At 42.7% G+C, this 20,458-nt stretch overlaps 1 long non-coding RNA gene and 1 other non-coding gene across 2 annotated transcripts in view; one reads left to right on the top strand and one right to left on the bottom strand.

Moving 5' to 3' along the window:
* The window catches only part of LOC111483329, an 18,180-nt gene extending 7,640 nt beyond the window's left edge, over positions 1-10,540 (bottom strand). Inside the window, exons 1-2 of the long non-coding RNA XR_002718339.1 lie at positions 10,530-10,540; positions 10,441-10,446 (exon numbers count right to left, since the gene is read on the bottom strand). This is a non-coding gene — a long non-coding RNA (uncharacterized LOC111483329). The remainder of the gene's footprint in view (positions 1-10,440; positions 10,447-10,529) is intronic.
* Positions 10,541-11,675: 1,135 nt separating this feature from the next.
* On the top strand, positions 11,676-11,749 carry TRNAN-GUU. Its single transcript has one exon. It is a non-coding gene; the product is annotated as a tRNA-Asn (tRNA).
* Positions 11,750-20,458: the final 8,709 nt, after the last annotated feature.

Below are 20,458 nucleotides of genomic sequence, written 5' to 3'. Positions count from 1 at the left end.
ATGCAACGAGGTGTTTTCTAATGTAATGATCATTCCAAGATTTCACTTTTTAAATAGAAGTACAATCTACTAAAAGAGTCAGAACACTAGTGAACCAGTCTTGAGGATTGGGACTTGGCTCCTTCGTAAAGAAGAACAAGCGAAACGATACCTAAATTTGGCTGGGAAACAACAATGTTGCTTAGGTTACATTGGAAATAAGTACTGAATGAAACCATTTTCTTCTATTTTCCACTAAGTCAGCTTGCCCCATGAGACAATGGACTCTCATTCCTTCCTCTTTTTCTTGCTTAGTTGGCTACTCTCATCCCTGAATTCAAGTGTGTTTGCCTAGGTTCTTGGCTGCACAACCTCACATGCTCTATGGACTTCCCTAGAAGAGGGTGTTTGCTTCTATCTAAGTCAAGAGCAAGAATAATGCAACTTCGCCTTCTATTAGAGACCAAAAAGAAAGAAAGGCTCTATCTCAATGATGGATTATCTCCAAAAAAGAAAAAGCATCGCGAATAATCTATCTGCAATCCTCGTGAATGGACTTCTCAGAATAATGGTCGTAGATGTGGTCGTGGGCATGGTAACTCTGTTCTTGGCCACCTCCCTCCTCCTTTCTTTCTATGCTTCGCAAGGCTCTGATCAAGACCTTTGCCTGCTCCGGTGTAGTGTAAGCTATGTTTTCAATTCTTTCATACTGCTCGTGAATGTCAACAACATAAGAAGCAAGCCTTTTATACAGATCATTTCTCTCTCCCAAGGTCAATCTCTTTTTGAAGTTTGAAGGTGGAGTTTCCATTCCGAAGTTTACGTATACGGATCAACTACTCCTGGCTTAGAGAAGTTCATGCTTGATCTGAATGCCCTTACGAGGTAGTTGGGTTGGAGGATGAAAGCCGCTTTTTTCTGGCATGACTATAGAAGAGAGGTAATTCTCTAAAAAAGGACAGAAAGGAATGACTATCTATAAAGAGAGAGGCTTGCACAGACATCCCGAGGGTAAAGAAAGAGATTAGACAGACCGTCCCTTTGAACTCAAACAAAGATCAGACGACGATTAGCCGAGAATCTCAATCGAAAGTAAGACCTTCTTCCAACAGCTCTCTCTTTCTCTTTCGGTCACTGAAAGCACATCTAAAGAGAAGAAAAAGAAAGTAAGATGAATCTAGTATAGTCATACTCTTTTTTCGTTTTCTTTTGTCGGTATCCTAAGATCTCTTGACTAAATCATTTCACACTAAGCACTGAGAACAAGGGATTGATCTCGTACCGTGCTACTGCCTTGACCTAGGATTAGGATTTCGTTTTCTTTCTACGTTTTTTCACATCTGCTTTCGCAGAATCTTTTTCAAGATCTGTTTTTTGGTTTGATAAAACTGAGTCACGATTCTTTTCGTCCACAACTTCCTTTTTTCCTTTATTTTCATTTTCGAATTCAAGAGGTTTTTTCTTCGCTGATATTAAAGGAGATCTTTTTTTCTTTCCAATTCGTTTTTCATTTTCTCGACTGTAAAGGACAGGTGAATGAGCGAAACAAGCAGTGAGACCAATAGAATAGGTGAAGGAGCAAAGACGCTCGAACATCCTTGAATTTTCTTTGACCTTGTGTTGGAATAAATAGGGAGAGAACAGAAGGAGAATGAATCTTGAGTCTTGACTTGCAAATTACCTAACAAAATGAAACTTGACAGTTATAGGGGGAATGAAATGAAAGATGAATGAGACTAAACAGGAAGGAAAGAATAGAAATGAAACTTGACAATGATAGGGAATGAAAGATTCATTCTTGATCTTCTCCTTCCCCTATGGATTCTTGAACTGTAAAAGATCAATACTCATTCACCTTCTTTCACTCTTTTTCCTGTAAAGACTATGAATTTTAAAATGCTATCCTCTGTCTATTTTTGGGATAAAATCCCTGATTTCCAGGGATTTTGGGCCATTTTTGGCCATTTTCCCGGTATTTAGGGCCATTTTCCCTGATTTCACTCTTTTTCCGGTAAAGATCATTAATTCTGAAATTCTATCCTCTGTCTATTTTTTGGGATATTTTTGAGTATAGGTAATTAACTATTAAGTCAAGACTCAACAAGAAGAAATGAATTAGCTTCTTTCCTCTCCCTTCACCTTTAATGAGCCAAAGATAAAGAAAAGAAACCAATAGAATAGAATAGGTTAAATCACGGACAGGATTGAATATGCTTTAGTGAAATCAGTCTTTCATATGCTCAACTAGAAACGAATGCCAGGGATAAGAAAGAAAAGAGACCGAGGTTACAGTGTTTGAAAGGAGAAGAGAAAGAAAGAGAAGCGACTGAACCGATATGACCTTGCCTTATTTCAGGAGGTAAAGCTAGAAGAAGAAGATATTCCTTCGGCTGAACCTTCCCTGATATTACCTGACCGGATGGATTGAAGGAGGTAAACTCGGTGAGCAGCTTCGCACCTTTACGATGAATTCTCCTGTAAAGACCATTAATAAAAAAACTCTATCTTCTGTCTATTTTTTGGGATATTTTAGGCCGAGGTAATGCAGAAGTCAAGACTCAACTCTCGATGAATTATCCTTCAACTTGTCCCTGATTGAACTCGGTAAAGCAGCTTCTCTCCTGAACCTATTTATTCACTGTAAAGTGGCTTCGCCCCTGAACCTGATGTCCCTTCCCTATTTATTCCTTCAAAAACGAGGTAAAGAAGTCGTTAATTCATTGACTATCCCTTCACTGTCAAAGAAAGAAAAGATAATTGATTGAAGAAGAAAATTCAAGCAAAAGAGAAAGAAAAGAAGAAGAACCCGAAAAAGAACTACTTCACCTTCAGCTATTTCTTCTTGAACTTTAAACAAGGATCAATACTCCTATTTATTCATTATCCTGAACCTCGTAAACAAGGAAAGACTCAAGATTAATGAGACTGAACTCGCATATTCAATCCTTCACTCCTGAACCTATCGGTTTCACAAGCACTAAGTTTAAGTCAGTTCTTCCCCTTCACCTCGTAAACTCGGTTTCACAATTCCATTGTCTGCCCCGATATTACCTGACCCGATTGAAGGGTAAAGGTATTTTACGGTCTCTTTGCTTTCCTTTGATTCTGCTTGAAAGACTCTTCAAATGAAAGATTTTCTCCTGAGCCTGATTTCACTCCTTCCTTCACCTTTACAGGAAACAAAAGAATAAGACTTCAAAGACTCGGTAAAGCTATTAACCTGAACCTCTATTACCTTCAGTTATGGTTCGTTATTCTTAGTTATTGTGAGTTATTATCAGTTCTAGTTCGTTATTCTTTCACAAGGTAAATAGGTGAAGTAGCTCTTTCTTTTCTTTCACTCGGTCTCGCTATTTTCCTGTCCTTTACAGTCTCACATATTCAATCCTCTCCTCTCCTCTTCTCGTCTCGCAGCTTCTCTCCTTGCTATTGTTCAATTATAAATAAATAACCATTTTGATGGAGATTTGTAGCATCATTCAAGTAAATACAGATTGAGATCGTAGAAACATGAGTTTGTGATATAGCTACACCTAATTCCAAACCGGTTAATGCAAGAACTATAAATAAAGGACCAGGATCTCCTATGAAATAGAAAATATTATTCATACATAGCATAGTCAAAGCGGACAAACTTAAAATCTTTACTGAACTATGACCGACCATCATATTAGCAAATAATCGTATTCCTGAGCTTAATGCGCGAAAACAATGAGGGATTAGCTCAAGGAGTACTAAAAAAGGTGCTAATGGCAGTGAGACTCCGGCGGGTAATGAGAAACTTAAAAATTGAAGCCCATTTCTTTGAAATCCCACTATAGTAATACCAATAAAAAGAGAAAATGAGAGACCCAAAGTAATGAGAAAATGACTTGTAACTGTGAAGCTATAAGGTATCATACCCTGGGGATTACGAAATAACGAAAAAGTAAAAGNAAATAACGAAAAAGTCAAAGTGACCGAGATGCGAGGGAAAAACTTTTGTTTCACATTTCCGGATCCGGAAAGACCACCTATTTGTTCGTTTACCAGGTTCGGCACGAAATCATAAATAAGCTCTACCAAGGATTGCCAAGCATTTGGTACTGAGTTTCCTCCTCCGTTTTTAGTAACAAAATAAACCAGAAGTATGACAAAACTGAGAGTTAGCAACATAAAGAAAGAGGGATTTGTGAATGAGAAATAAAAGTTTCCTATATTCATAGGAATCAATGGGAGAATGGAAAATTGCTCAAGTGGGCAGTTGGGCGTAATCGTAAGAAACACTTTTCATTTCATCCCTGTAGTTCCGCTTCTTGCTCTAAAAATGAAGAAAGACTTGTCAGAAATAGCCGGTTGGGTTGTTCCAACCAAGAAAGGCATGGGAGTGGGCATTGCTGAGGAGAAAATCCGACGGAAATGGCCTATTGATTGAAGCTCTACGCTGTGGAATCGTCCGCAGGTAGCGTTCGGGTTTAATCCTTTGAGTTCAAGGACGGAGGAAGGCTTTCTAAAAGCGGCTTTTGCCATTCTCAATCGCCTTCATCACCCTGGGGAGGAATCTGAGGTCGCCTCTCTCTCTTCTTCTCCCAGAGAAGATTGATTGCCAGCCCCACATCTGACTCTTCATCCACTGGAATGGAACGAGGATGAACGAGCTCGGCGGCCTTTTTCTTTAGCTCTTCGGCCCGAGCCTCAAAAAGGTTCATTTGCCGTTCCACCCCCCGATACTCCTTGGAAGAGATTAGCCAGCGTTTTCCCTTTCCTGTTCACTCAATTCTCTGAGGTTGAGCCCAACCGGGCGGACCTAATGATCCGCTCATAGCCTTAGCTTATCGACGGGTCTTGCATTAGATAGATACAGCATTTTCTTTGACTCATGCGCCTTAGAGAAGAACGTTCTTTGTTTGAGTTTGAAGTCGTTACCTTACCTTGCGGGAGCCACCTGGGCGAGACCCTTCTCTCCTTTTTTTCTTATTTCCATATGGTGAATCACTTGTTTAGTCGACTAAAGACCGTGTCTGCTTCAACTTCACCCCTCGTGTCGTGTAGTGTAGCAAGACTAAGAAGAAGTGGTCAACTTCATTTATGAACGAGCAACTATTTCTTAGTAGCAATACCTTTCTCTTTTTTGATTCTTCCTCCACTCACCTCCATGGGCGAATAGAGTCTAATACACTCTTTCTTGGCTAGTGTAGCAGACTCCATGAGAGGCCATTCGGAAGGGCTCCGTATAGTTTGATTTTGGGGCGTAACATTGTGGTTGGTTGTTCCCTTTCCCTCGACTGACCGAGAAAAAGAAGTGAAAGAGGCATCTTCCATTCATATCGATTTAGGTTTTTTTGCACCATATTTAGATCTTCCTCTTCTTCGATCCAGAATTCCCAACAAATCCTTGACTCCTCGAATACAATGGGATTTCACACCTGGCGAATCTTTCACTCTACCTCCTCTTATTAAGACCATAGAATGTTCCTGCAAATTATGACCTTCGCCCAGAATGTGAGAAAATATATCATGTCGATTGCTCAACCGTACTTTGGCTATCTTACGTGGAGCTGAATTAGGTTTTTTCGGTGTTCTCGTTGAAAGAAGGGGGTGTACTCCTTGCTTCTGGGGACATTGATCCGAAGCTCGAGTACGGTCCGTGCGCCATTTTTCTTCTCTACCATGACGACGAATCAATTGATTTAATGTAGGCATCGCTCTTTCCTTTGTCCTTCCCCCCTCTTTCTTTTTGCCCTCTCACTAGTGATTACTCCCGATCCAAAGCACCCCTTTTCCATTCATAGAGAAATCCAATCGTCAAAATAAATAAAAAGGCCATCATGGACCAAGATCCAAACAGATCAATCTTGTTGAGAGGTACTGCCCAAGGAAAAGAAAAGGTGACTTTCGGATCAAGGATAATAAATAAAATGGAAACAAGATAAAATCGTATATCGAAACGACTTCTGACATCACCGGAAGGATCGAAACCACATTCATAGGCCGACAATTTCTCTGGATAGGTTGAACTATTGGAAGCAAATGGAAAAGGAAGACCGAGTGGGATCAAAGAAACTAGCAGACTGATCACTAAATAGATACAAATAGGTGCAAATTCTGACATCATCACAGCCCACTTGTTGGTTCTTTCGCTCCTTGATCGCGGAGCGGCATACCGAAAAAGAAAAGAAGAAGAAAAATCCCATTCTGAAACCTTCACTATAAAGTTCAAGATAATGAAAGAAATTCCAATGAGAAATTTAGGAACCCGGATCAAGATCAGAAAAAAGCAGCACTCAAATGAGGCAGGGGATCCATGTGAAGCAGACCTACAATCGGATAAGGAGAGATTCAATCAACCTCAGAGAGGAAAACTAGGGATTCCCGCATAATCAGGTAGCCTCGCGGCAATCTCAAAACACACAACCACAACAATCAAATAGAAAGACTACGGCAAAGTACAACCGCATCTCCACCATCTTGCACAACCAGAACACAGGCCCAAACTCGCTAATCCCCTGATTCTCGGATTAGATATCAGTTAGTTCAATGATAGATAGGTCTTTAACAAAGCAAAATCAAGAAGGAAATACCTTCCGCCCCTACCATATATGAATGAATGAAATTAGCACGATTTTCACGGTTTTGAACATCCCTAAGATAGGCTTAGCAACGAACCATTAACTGACCCTTGTTCGGGAGGGAGAAGTTTATTCATTCAATGGAGCTTTATTTGTTTGATCTAGTAAGGGGGGTGTTAGAAATAAGCCACTGCCCGACGAAACAACGGTTTACAAGCGACCCGATCGAGCGAAGAGCTCCAATGCGCAACGACATTCTAGAAACTGTTGGGCCAGCCACAATTGGTGTAATGTCTGGGTGCGTATGGCGAGAAAGCCCCTACTCCTAACAAGCTGACAGGAAAAAAAGGGTTGAGTCGTCTTTTTCCCGCTTTCACCTTCGATTGCAAAGAGATTTGAGACCGGGTTTCAATTCGCTTCTCTCTCTCCGGCGAGGTTTGAACTTCGCGTGGTGGGAAGGCCTTTGCAATTCGCATCTTCCTGTCCAGCAAAGAAAGTGAAGGGGAGCAGACAGCAAGTTGGAGGACACTGCAGAACCGCATTGATCCATGCCATTCCCTAATTGAAGCAAGTTGTAAAGCCTGAAGAGCCTCAGCCCCTACCCCTTTCTATCTATTTCAAAAAATGAAAGCTGACTAGCAATCGCTCATTTTTCTTATTAGCATGGGATTGGATGTTTGAAAGACAGAACATCTATTAGAAGGCAGGCAATCCCCGGGGAATTCCTATCGATTTCGGATAACAATCCATCTTTCTCACTTTCACTCTTTTTCCCAATCAATCGCGAGGGTTCCGGACATGAGAACGCAAGCGCCGGAATCGAACAAAACATCCGAGGACGAAAGAAAAATGCTTCGCGGGGAACTTCTTTCATCTCGGTGTATTCGTGCTGGTTAGACGTCGGCCATGAAATCCATCATTATACCGAGCAGATCACAGACATTCCTCGGGCAAACGGAACTATGTGCGATTTGCGAGAGAATCGCCTTCAGCAAGGTATGGCATTCAGGGTCTGAACGCGGGGAGAAATCTTTCTTCATAGATACAAGATAGATACAAGACATTCGTTGCTGCTGATTTAAAAAAGATCTTAGCCAAAGGGCGTTAGCAGACGTTTTTCATTCCCGGTCCAACCATTTTAAAAGTTAAAGTCCACCTAACTAACCAACCGGTTACCTTTGTAAACGCGCTAAAATTGGCCTCTCTATAGGTTCACCTTTCGTCTCGTTTCGAATATTAGAGTAGTATATATAATTAGCCAGATCGTCTGAAGCATGAACAGAATCACCTTTCTTTGTTCCGAAGGCCTAGCGAGTTAAGCGAGTTCCTTTTCTTTCTCCGGACCGATGACTCGCTTGTTCAGTATTGCTAACTATTATAGGAGGAGTCCCCTCAAGACTACCAGTAGTTTCGGTTGTAGAATCTCGTGCTAGTTTAGTTAGGTTGTGGTTGGATTGGCTGCAAGCGGAACGTAGGCGCTTTAGGTTAGGTGTGTGTTGACCATGAACTCTCGCGAAAGGAATGGAATTTCGTATTTCTTATATAGGTGGTGTGGTGAATGACCTCAATGCTAATGGTTATCCCTAAGGTTCAACGAATGAATCAAGCTATGATCTTACCCAGGGATGATGGTCTTCCTCTTCTGTCTCCAAGCCGGCCATAATAGAATAGATAGGCGAAGCTGCCAATAAATAGCTGTCTGTTCTCGCCTATCGATAGATAGTAGGTTGCTTCCAAGCTCAAACCATTGGAAACGAAATTGCTACTTTCTTCTTGTTATTGATAGAATAGAATGGTATTCCCCGCCCCTGTCAAATCTAGTCTAGGGAGAGAACTGGAAGAGAGAAGGAACAATGATAAGTGAAAAGGATTATCAAGTCTAATGGGAGAAGAATGGCTGACCTTTTGAAAGAATACAAAGATGCCTTCCAGACTCCAAAATCTAACCCCAGCTAACCCACAGGGCGGGCCACAACCGAAAGGCGCTAGACGGATTAACGGCAAGCGAGAGAAAGTGCCCCTATGTGTAAAACCTTGCTGCGGGAGAGTCTTTCGCCAATGAGAATACAGAAAGTTTTTGGGCAAGACAAGAAAGGAACTCGCCGAAGGGATAAGAGAGAATTGCTGGCGATGACTTGGTGAAGGGAATCTATGAGAGAAGGTTATCGAACCGGGTTCCGACCGAATAGAGCGCAGAGCCAACGAGTTCAGTCGAACAGCGTAACGAGTCTAAGGGCAGAATCAAGCTTGAAAGGAATGGGCGTAGGCTTAATAGTGAACACCGCTTCTCGATATGAAATCAATGAGTTCAAAGACAGATGCCGAGAGAAAGAGACTGATATATTGCGTTGCAAAGAGAGATCGAAGATGCAAATTTTCTAACGTTGTGTGGGCACTGGATGGAAAAGACAGAGAAGAGAACAACCCACCGAAAGGGCATACCTCAGGAGAACCCCCGGCAAACATCAAGATGCACGAAGCCGACCTATATCTCAAAAGAAAAATGCAGGAAAGGCAAATGAAAGATGAAAGCCAAAATCTGGGGAGTGTGAGATACGCAGACGGGGAGTACGCAGCCGAACGCAGGGGCTTCCAGCAGTGATAGCTGACCCCACCAGATGGGCCGCCCAAAACCTGGAGCTAACATTTCAATCGAAAATCAACGTCGGATCGCGGCGAGACGCAAAAGGCAGACTGAAGCTTCGGATCACAAAATGCAAGACAACAAGGGGCAAACCAAGCGCTTGCGCGAAAGAAGAAGTGAATCAAATGGAGACATGGAGAAGAGGCGAAAGAGAGATTTTCGAGCCTGCAAGCTACAAGCAACAACGGTGGAAAAGTCGTTGCGCGCTAGCTTGTAGTTTAGGGATCTCGTAGGGGTGCCCTTTTCAAAAATAGATATCCTTTCTAAGGTCAGCTTTTTGGAACCCTAGTTTTGGACTTTTCCCCAACCTATACCCTTACTAATAAATAAAGAGGAGCTTACCTTTTTCAGCTGCATTGCACTGCCGCATAAACAATGGATCCGCTCACTGGGCTAGATGAGCTACCTTCAATCTATCTGGCCTCTGTAGTAACTAGTAGTGGAGTGACTTGCTACTTTCAATCATCAAAGGAAAATGGAGCAAGGGAGAAAGAAGTTGTCCCCTCTTCTATGGTAACCCGCCGCCGGTCATCTAGATTGCTCCGCTCGCCACCGCATATCTAGAAAAAGAGGGAGCGGGGAAGGAAGAACAACCGTTTGACTTTAGCACATGAGCTAGGGGGTTTGGCTAGGTAACATAATGGAAATGTATCGGACTGCAAATCCTGGAATGACGGTTCGACCCCATCCTTGGCCTCGGGGAGTAGCGAGCTGCACGGAACGATCATTAATCAAAGGGGGCTTCCCAACAAAGGAAATCAAAAGACAACATTCTGGAACTTCCAAAAACCAAAGAAATGCAAGATACATGAGAAGGAGCTTTTTATGTAACGCTTCCATAGAATGAATTCGGTAAGGGTAGAATACGCCCCATGGTCGATTGAAGGTCCTGTGCCACTTTCACTCCAATCTATCTGACCTTCAATCCATCTTTCTTTGTCTAGCCAGCTCATAACCAAATCTTAGACCAGGCTGACACAAACAACCTTTTTCGTTTTGGTTGAGGAAAAGGAAGAAACCCCAGCGACCAAGCACTTTTGCCCCCAAAAGCGGAGACCGAACAACCGCCAAGTTTTCGAGGACACATCCGAAGAGGAGGCGGGCGCCCTATCAGTTTACCACCCTACCCACTAATGGACTATGAGGGAGTGGGCAGGCGAACGAGAACTTGCCGAGATCCCAAACCGCTTGACTGACTGGAATACTCAATTTCATTAGGGTCAAGGATGGATGAAACCAATCATCATCACGCAAGCGAAGCCGGGAAACAGACCGCTGCGCAACGACTAGGACTCGTGTACGAGGAGTTTTGAGCGTGAGCTACCACTCATGTAAAAAGACCTGCAACTCTCGAAGACGAAGAGGACACCAACTGCCCGAATCACTGTAGCAAAACCTCCGTTTACTCAATGGATAGCCCTTATTCAAGAGAAAAAAGAAGAAATGAGGGAGAAACTAGTGATGATTGGCATGAATGCAGCCTTCGAGGACATGTACAATCTGGTCTTTGCTCCTATCAACATGGTGCACCTCCACGTAGAGGGTCCCGTGGAGACTTTGACTGAATTAATAGGGAGAAATTGCTCGACATTTTGATTGAGGAAGAGAATCCAAGATTCACGCTTTTTTCGTTCGATATGTGCTGATGCGTACTCTCGTTATCGATGGACGGGGGAAGTGAATGACGAGACCGGCTGGCTTGGCTTAACCTAACCCTCTCTTGATGGAGAATCTTCCTTGACTGACACTAGGAACCGATTCGGAGAAAGAAGAAGCATGGCATGAGAACGGACAAATTGCCGATAGCGAATTACTTGACTCGATAGATGGAGGGAGGGCCCCCCAACTCAAGCACGAAATCAATGTTGAGTCAACAATCATCGAGAAGGGCACCACCAAGCGAGATCGAGACCAGCACCTTGCCCTTGGATAGGGTTCCAAACCTGCCTTCTTCAAATATCCTAAAAGGTCGGACTAACAAGCGAGAAACGTCGACTTTAATAAAGAAGGGAAGGGGGGCGCGCTAGCTTACTAATAATAGTGGGCTTTTTCAGCTTGACCAGAATCGATTCCATTATAGAATAGCAGAAGTGCTACTTAGTAGTCGAAACTCGGAGAGAGAGAGGGCAGAATCGATTCCATTATAGAATAGCAGAAGTGCTACTTAGTAGTCGAAACTCGGAGAGAGAGAGGGGACTCTTTCATATCTGCTAACTCCTAGGATGAGAAGTAGGTCCCTTGTTTTTAGCAGGAATAGTTCCAACCTTTGTTGCCACTCGGTAGAGTGAGTCTACTTAGCGAACTGGCAGGACGATTGATCCATATGAATCTCGAAAGTGGATGGTTGACCGCCGCCCCCTTGTCCTGGAGGCTCTCCGGCCGGGGCTTACTATCGTAACCTTTTCTTCTGGTGTATGTGAAAAAGAGTGACTCACCCCTTTCCCTTTTTTGTTCGGTCAGAAGTTGGTCCAAATAACGAGAGTGGGCTTCCTTAAGTTCATTGTTCCTCAGTAGCTCAGTGGTAGAGCGGTTAGTTGTTAACTAACTGGTCGTGGGTTCAAATCTCCTACTTGGGGAGAATTTTGAGTTCTTGCTTTTTTGACCTAGCGACCCCTGTCCTTCTCCTGAGTTTCTAAACGGGAAGAATCATGGGACATCAAAAGTGGGATTGTTGGTTTTGATTCCTCACTCTCGTATAAAAAAACTGGGTCCGCTGAAAGGAATTTGTCTCCATTAGCATCATTTTGATTCCTCACTCTCGTATAAAAAAACTGGGTCCGCTGAAAGGAATTTGTCTCCATTAGCGTCATTCGAAGAAGGAAAAAACAACAGGGTGACGATGCAATGGCTAAAGCTCTGCCAGCTTCTTGTAGACTGAACTCTCTTCTCTTTAGTTTAGGCTCCGAGTTGTTTTTGGGTGTGGGATGGTCTAAATTAGCTTCTAACTAGTGGCAACGAAGTTCTTGGTAATAAGGTGGGAAGGAAGATAGCGTCATTCGAAGAAGGAAAAAACAACAAGGTGATGATTTAGGTAGTCTCGATGGATGTAGTGCAATGGCTAAAGCTCTGCTAGCTTCTTGTAGACTGAACTCTCTTCTCTTTAATTTAGGCTCCGAGTTGTTTTTGGGTGTGGGATGGTCTAAATTAGCTTCTAACTAGTGGCAACGAAGTTCTTGGTAATAAGGTGGGAAGGAAGATAGCGTCATTCGAAGAAGGAAAAAACAACAAGGTGATGATTTAGGTAGTCTCGATGGATGTAGTGCAATGGCTAAAGCTCTGCTAGCTTCTTGTAGACTGAACTCTCTTCTCTTTAATTTAGGCTCCGAGTTGTTTTTGGGTGTGGGATGGTCTAAATTAGCTTCTAATTAGTGGCAACGAAGTTCTTGGTAATAAGGGGGGAAGGAAGATCTCCACTCATTTCATTCATTCAGTGCCTGCGATGAGGGGCGACCCAGAACAAAGAAAGGGGGAAAGCTTGCTTGCTGTAGCCCTCTTTTTGTAGACTAGGCTTGGTAAGCGTAAGCTATTTATGTAGGCTCTCAAGAAGGGTAGACTCGCAGCTCAGCGGAAGAGCCTGACTTTCGAAACAACTCTTAGTCAAGCAAGAGCGCCCAACCTATAGGCTTTGAAAGGATAGGGGAAGGGAATAAAACAAAGAGGGTCACTTCTTTTAGGAACATGGCTTGTTCATTTACTTGCTCATTCACTCGCAGCTTAGACAGAAGCAAGGAAGGGGGAAGTGTCGAAGCTTTGCCCCTTGCTTTACAAATATTGTTATGAACTGATTAAATGACTCGATTCTCCCAGAATGCTAAGCGCGGTCTTCCTTCTTAGAACCCATTGAGGGGGGCCTCGGCCCGGGAAGGGGAGAGTAGCCGAGCGGTCAAAAGCGACAGACTGTAAATCTGTTGAAGTTTTTCTATGTAGGTTCGAATCCTGCCTCTCCCACTTGTTTGTTGTAGACTGAAGAGAAGAGAAAAGAGGCATTCGTCATTGTAGGAAGGCCCAGCGAGCTTCGCTCTTTCTTTTTTTTCTGTGGCGTGAAGTGAAATTGTCTCGTATTTCAGTTTAGGGAGGTTGGCAAATTACTACGATCTATAGATTCCCATCGATAGGCAATCCCAACCAGAATAGAAGCGAGTGGCTTCCGATTTTGCTTGTAGTCGTTGTCTTTAGCTTATGTAGTGGTCGGCCTTCCCTTCCTACACGCACGCGCCCGCCAGAATGCCTCCTTGGTTTTGCACGAAGCCAAGCCAATACATACGATAGGCGAAGTTAAGACCCCCATTTCATAGCACCTGGGGAACACAAGTTTGATCGAGGATTGGAGAGGTGGAAGAAATCGGTATGGATTTATGAGTCTTTGTGCGAGCCGTATGCGGTGAGAGTCGCACGTACGGTAACGAGGGGGGTTCGCGTCTATACGTGTAGTGTGGTGTTTGGGCCTACCCACCCTATTTGTTCCATGATCTATGGGTCTACTAGAGCTAACCACTTCGATCAATTAGCCAAGATTTTGACCGGATACGAAATCACTAGTGCTCGATCTAGTGGTATTTTTATGGGGATTCTATCTATCGCTGTAGGATTCCTATTCAAGATCACTGCAGTTCCTTTTTGGGCGGCTGTAGGACAGACGACAGCCTATAGGTGGTAGGGTAGGGTGGGTGGTACCGCACAGATTGTGGCCAATCTTCCTAACTGCGCGCGGGCCGGGCTTAGAGCGCGTGAAACTCGTCACTACCTAGTAAGGGCATTGAGACCATAGCATGTTACACGAAAGTGCAGCTTTCTCTGTAGTCTTGTCACACAGCAGCCCGCCTAGAAGAGCCACTCGCTCTGTAGTGTTGTCACATAAGATAAGCACTAGCCCGCCTGATGGCCGAGCGAATCTAAGTTCTCTTCCAGTCAACTGTCCACCCAGTCAAGTGCAAAAAACACAGTAGAATCACGCAAGGCACCCAACTGGTGTGCTTTCTGCCCGCGAGGAAAGAAAGAAGAATGACAGGGATGAGTTCAGATTTGACTGTTTAAAGCATGGGAGAAGATTACCCAATAAATTCCTGGGAACAATGAAAAAAAAGATATCTCGGTAACGAAAATTATGGGGGGCTGTATTGGCGAGATCCAATGGTGAACAGTTGCCCAAAAGAAAAACTGCCTAGAAGTCCGAGGACCTTTAGTACCCTACCCCCAAACCACCTTCGCACCAAGCAAGACCGCCCTTGTCCCTTTCCTTTCTCCATTCCACCTCCCCTTCTTTCTGAGCTTTGTTCCAATCGAGTCTAAGGCAAAGCAAAAGTCGTTCATATACCTCTTTTTTGACCTACTTGACGAAAGGGAACAAAGTTTCGTTTCCAGGTTTATGGATTGGATTTAGTCAGTTAAACTCATTCCTTTTTATTATGTTGTGACGGGTTACCGGTGAACGCTTCCAAAAGCGACCCTCTCGAGTTTCTGGCAATTTACGTCATTGAAGTAGTCTTTCGTCATCCTACCAAACTAAAGAAGTCACTATCAAGCAGCAAGCCCTTATTAGTTTAGTAAAGTCAAGCTAAAAAAACAAGAGATTAACCTGCGGTGCGCTATGCCCGGCAACTCATGAAGTATGGCTCCTTCCTATTGACTAAAGGTGGATTCTTCGCTTTCCTTGAGAATGAAAGAAAGTAGCTATTCAGCCCCTACCATTGACTTTTGACATTGTTTGATTCAAAAGGCGAACAGCCAGCCCCCCCGACTAGTCGTATGAGGTGGGGTGCTTGTTGTAAGCGGCTTTGGATATGAGGAATTCCTAAAAAAAAGAAAAGGCAAAAGTCGGTATTTGACGAAGATCTTTCGATCAATAGATAGGATTTAGTGTTCGATATAGGGGATAGGATCCAGTCTTTCTCAATTTGATTTAGAGAGAGAGATATAAAGATATCAAAACAAAGAAATAGGGAGATGATAAAGAATACATAGACAGAAAAACGGATGTCTATTCTATTCCTCTTTGTTTCTTTTTCAGTGCAAGACAGGAAACCTTCTTTTGTCATCCCTGCAGCTTTCTTTTGTATTGAACGCATGGCCTAGGACCTGAAAATCATCGCCTATGTTCACACCCCTCTTTCTTTGTATCAGGCTAGTAAAGAATGCCCGCCAAGTTCAGATAAGGAAATTCTTCCCCCAACCATTAAAGGCTCGACGAAGGGAGGGGAAGGAAAACGCTTTCGGAGATCGAGATTGGATTTCTTTTTCATAAAAAACGAAGAAGCCGAGGATGGCCTACAGTGCATCTTATCTGAAGGGAACACGCTTTTTCCAAAGCGGTGGTATGGTTGTCGGGCCCTCTCCTCGTTCTACCCATTGGCCTATTAGGTAGGATAGTAGTCTTCGGGCTTTGCTTGCCCTTTCTCATCAAGAATTCCAGCTTGGCTTGGGAAAGCGCTGACAACAAAAGGAAGGGGTCCATGTAGCTGCTGCGCCCACCCCCTTCTTAGTCAATGGGGCAGCAAGTTCGACATCCACTAGAAAAGAGAGAATCCACTTCAAATAACTATGCCTCTGCTAGGCGGCAGCGTGTGGAATAGCTAAGAGCGGACCTTTTTGGATATATAATCCAAGTCGAGAGTGGAGTTACGGAAAGAGCCGTCTGATAGAAAACAACTTTCACGTTCGGTTCAGAGAGCACTTTTTTCGTTGATCATTCTTCGTTCCCTTTAGTGTGAATTCCACAGCGGCGAATTCTCAACTTGTCGGGCCCTATCTATTCCATCTCTCAAGCCCCGAAGAAAAACCCCTACCCTTTGGACTCCATATCTCTTTTGACTCTATATATGTGGGCACCTGATATCTATGAGGGTTCACCCACCCCGGTTACAACATTCCTTTCTATTGCGCCTAAAATCTCTATTTTTGCTAATATTTCACGTCTTTCTATTTATGGTTCCTATGGAGCTACATTGCAACAAATCTTCTTTTTCACAGCATTGCTTCTATGATCTTAGGAGCACTGGCAGCCATGGCCCAAACGAAAGTCAAAAGACCTCTAGCTCATAGTTCAATTGGACATGTAGGTTATATTCGTACTGGTTTCTCATGTGAAACCATAGAAGGAATTCAATCACTACTAATTGGTATCTTGATTTATGTATTAATGACGATAGATGCATTCACTATAGTTTTAGCATTATGGGAACCCCGTGTAAAATATATAGCGAATTTGGGCGCTCTAGCCAAAACGAATCCTATTTCGGCTATTACCTTCTCCATTACTATGTTCTCATACGCAGGAATACCCCCGTTAGCCAGTTTTTGTAGAAAATTCTATTTATTTTTCACCGCTTTGGGTTGGGGCTTACTTCCTAGCCCCAGTGGGAGTAGTGACTAGCGTTATAGGTCGTTGGGCGGCCGAAAGGTTGCCACTAGTAAGTCTGTCCGTTTGGGAGACCGAAGGCAGTTCTCCGTGCACCGGACACGTAGCTTACCGAATCAGTTGCGACACGGATGGGAATGCATGCTCCGAAAGATAGGGTCGAGTCTGATACATCAAACGTCTACTCCCTTGTACGAGTCACAATCACTACACGAGATGAACCTTGGTTTGGTGAATTGAAGTTGGCCTTAGGTGTAATAGACTCCCAGTTACTGCGCACGATCGTATACACTTTTTATCGAGAATTGGGTTTAATGATACTGCGAGCGAAAGAAGCAATGTATTGACAGACAGCAAGGATACTACCATTGACCAACCAACGAACGAAAACAGAGAAGGGTAAAAAAGATTCATCTTTCGGCGGAGAAGAGATATTAACTCTTGCTTTTAAAGTAGCTAATGAAATGAAAGTATTCCATAAGTAACTTACTCAGTCTCTGCATACAGAGGAAAAAAGAGGATATGGTAGAGAGGAGCTCTCAGATCTTATAGATTGAGTCTTTCATACTTGCTTTAATTAGTAGCTTACCGGGGTAGTAATAGATTAGGCAGATAGAAAGTAAGAGATTCAATGGGTGCTGGCATTTCATCCCTTGGTGGCCCTAAGCATACCAAATCCCATTCTTCTAAAGACCTCATGTCTAACTATTCATACTGCCTTCTCAAGCTTTCCTGAATGACTTATCGTTGCTCGGGTTTCTGACTATGACTTGCCTCAAGGAGTTCACAAGAGCAAGCGTACGGGGACTTCGAGGTTAATCACAGTAAGGAAGAAGAATTTCATCCCAGGGTTTATAAATTGATTAAACGGGACTTGAGAGAAGACAAACTTTCCGATTCTACTGAATTTCATCTGTCAGTTCAGGGAAATTACCTGATCTTGCTTTTCTTCCTTCTCGCCTACTATATCTGTGATGAAGTAGACTAAAGTGGAGACCTTTAGAATATTGAGTCCCGGTGTAAAGACGAAATCATCATCTCTCAGTCCTGAAGCTTCACTCATTCTTCCTTCCTGCTGGTTCATTCAGATATGGGCAGAGCGAAAGAGAAAGATTTCCTCTGATTTTGCGGCTATTTTAAGGCTTTGAGAAATGTGAAAAATGGAAAAGCGGATGCCAAATGGGTTTAAAACTCAAGATTTCGCTGTTGTCCTTTTCTTTACCACTTCTTAAGGTTCAAACTACTTAAGCTTCAAGTTTGCTCTTTCTTCTTCCAGTTACTTCCTGGCAGCCTCTACAATATCTGAAGCAAGACGGGAAAAGTTTGAGACTGAACATTGACAACGATAGATTACGTTACAGAATAGACTGCTTTAGGCTTTCAATTTCAATAAAGACATTTATCAGCTCCGGGAGTCAGCCTAAAAAAAGAATCTAGAATATCACTCTCATCAAAGACTGCAACACCTCACACTGACTTTCTTTCTAGTCTGTGAACTCCATCTTCCTCAAGATAGCAAAGAAAGGAATCCAAACCAATCTTTTTTTTATTTGATCTTGAAAATGCCCAACTCTATTCTATTTTCTTTCTTCAGTCTGATTTAGGGCTCATCTAAAGAAATAGAAAAAATTCTCATATTGGCCGCTAGGGGCCCGGAAAGTACCTTGAAGGTTATCATGTGAGGAATCACCTAAAAGTCAAATAAGTGAAAAACGTAGGTGAAAGACTATAGAGATCGCCCCCTGTCCTTGTTGTCTCTACAAGATCTGATGAAGGAGGGGATAAAGTAGAAACTTTCTTTCTCTTATTCGTTAAGCTTGTCCTTTAGATTGAGCTCTTGATTTTGCTTTCCCCAACTCATGCTTTGTTTGACTTTCAGTTATCTTAGGCTCCTAAGGACTTTAATGCACACAAATCAAACTCCATGCTTTCTTCTAATTCACCTGTCGGAATTCTATGAAAGAAAATAGAATGATTCTCACTTTATCCTCAACAAGCTCTAAAGCGACTTTGGCACACGAATGCCATTACTGGCAGAGGGAATGAGATAAGAAAGACTGCGCTATAATGAACTCCAGGAAGGGATGAGGGCCGCCCGAGGCTTTTTCTCCTTTTATTTAAATACTTTTCTCCGAGAATTTCAGTCTCCAGAGGGAGTAGTAATTGAATCATAGGGCCTTTTGAGCATATTGGTCATGAACGAAAGAAGAGCTCTTGCCTCAATAACAGCACTTCGTCTAACACAATATCAATAAGCTCAGCCAATTAACTAGAACAATCAAACTCCAACTTTAGGAATTTCATATGCGGTGTAAAAATAGAAAGATTTATCCCCCAGAAAACATATATGCATTTACGGGTCTACGCCCTCGTCAGGGACTAGAGTTGAACTATTTTCCCGCTTTCTCTAGTCTGAGATCAAACTATATATATATCTAACTCCAAATTTCAGGAAGCTTTCCATGTTATTTCTTCGGTAACTTCCCACGTAAGTAGATCCAGAGCAAAGCTCGATAGCGAGATCTCCTGCTAATGTAGTTGATTCAACGACATTGACTCAGTAATAGACTTTCGACTTTCCCCTATGGGAAAATAGACTTTAATTGGTCTTATACTTCAAGACTTGACTTGCTTCAGTAAGGGCTGGTATCAAAATACTACAGACTTTCTTACGGGGATATTTTGCCAGAAGGTCCCAATTCTTGGACTTATTTACCTAGAGGAAGCTCTTTCTCCAGATCTCAATGCTTGGGCTCTGATCAATTTGGAAGGACATCTCACTCTAAATAGAACTATCGGCTGTATACCTACTAGCCAGTAGACTGTAGGCATGTGGATTAACAGTCTACTTTTACCAGCTAGCCTGTTGGGAACTAGGTCATTTAAGGCCTATACTTCTGACTAAGGCCTTTCTCATTCTCGCTGAAAGTCAACTCAATCTCCGGTCGTAACTAAGTTCTCAGTCTGAATTTCCGATCTGTCACCGAAAGCTGTACGACTGATTTTTGTCCTTTATTATAAGATCAGGCGCTAAAAAAGATTTAGTGACTTCTCCCGGGTTGATCCTAGTCGGGATGCTACTGCTTGATTAGTGATCTTGGTCGCATTCTCAATATAGAAATGAAAGTCTCAATCGATCAATCCCACTTTCATCTTTTCATCATACTTCTGTAATTTCAATCCTTTGTTTCCGATGTAAGGGATATTTAAGAGTGAAAAAGAGAAAGAAAAAAGCTAACCTTTCTCTTCTCTCTTTATAAGAGCTATTTTCGCCACTTAGAATTATGAGGTGAAACTCTTTTCGACATATGGTTTTGAAGGAAGAACTATTAAGAGACTTATTAAATTATTAAACCGGTGTAGGAAGTTCATTCTGTCTAATTATATGCTTTTTTATGCTTTTTTCCAGTTTTCTTTCTTTTCTTTCCTATACTCTGCCCTCTTATCGAAAGGGAATCCAGTGACCTGGGGCAGGCTAGGAAGAGTTAACTACTTCTAACTTGATTTAAGATTGAATCCTAAAGCACTAATTCTTCTTTTAAAAGTTCAGTGGGGAAGCCCGAAGTCAAGACCGCGGTATAGGGCATGATCATAATAATAATAAAAAGATGCGGGAGTTGAGATAATCTTCTTTTCGGAACTGAGTCTATCCTGCAAGCATACTCAAGACTGCAAAGCATTGAGCTCAAGTCTTACGAATCCGTCAATGTCTTGAAGAACCTATAGAGAAGTTAATCGATAAGTAATTGAATCAATGGATGGGGCGGGAATAGATTAAAGAAGTTTAGGCTGAGAATATTTTATCTGGCATTGCCTCGGATTGGTCTTAGCTTCTACTCCTAGGCCTAAGGCCGGGATTTCTGACTTTCTGACTAGCTTGCATCCCAAGAGGATATCCGTCATTGAAGATATGGAGTCTGAACCCCAATTGGA

The sequence above is a fragment of the Cucurbita maxima genome, unplaced genomic scaffold (assembly GCF_002738345.1).
Source record: "Cucurbita maxima cultivar Rimu unplaced genomic scaffold, Cmax_1.0 Cma_Scf00008, whole genome shotgun sequence".
NCBI classification, from domain to species: Eukaryota; Viridiplantae; Streptophyta; class Magnoliopsida; order Cucurbitales; family Cucurbitaceae; genus Cucurbita; species Cucurbita maxima.
Note: the sequence above shows the minus strand (reverse complement) of the source record. Positions and strands in the feature narration are given on the sequence as shown.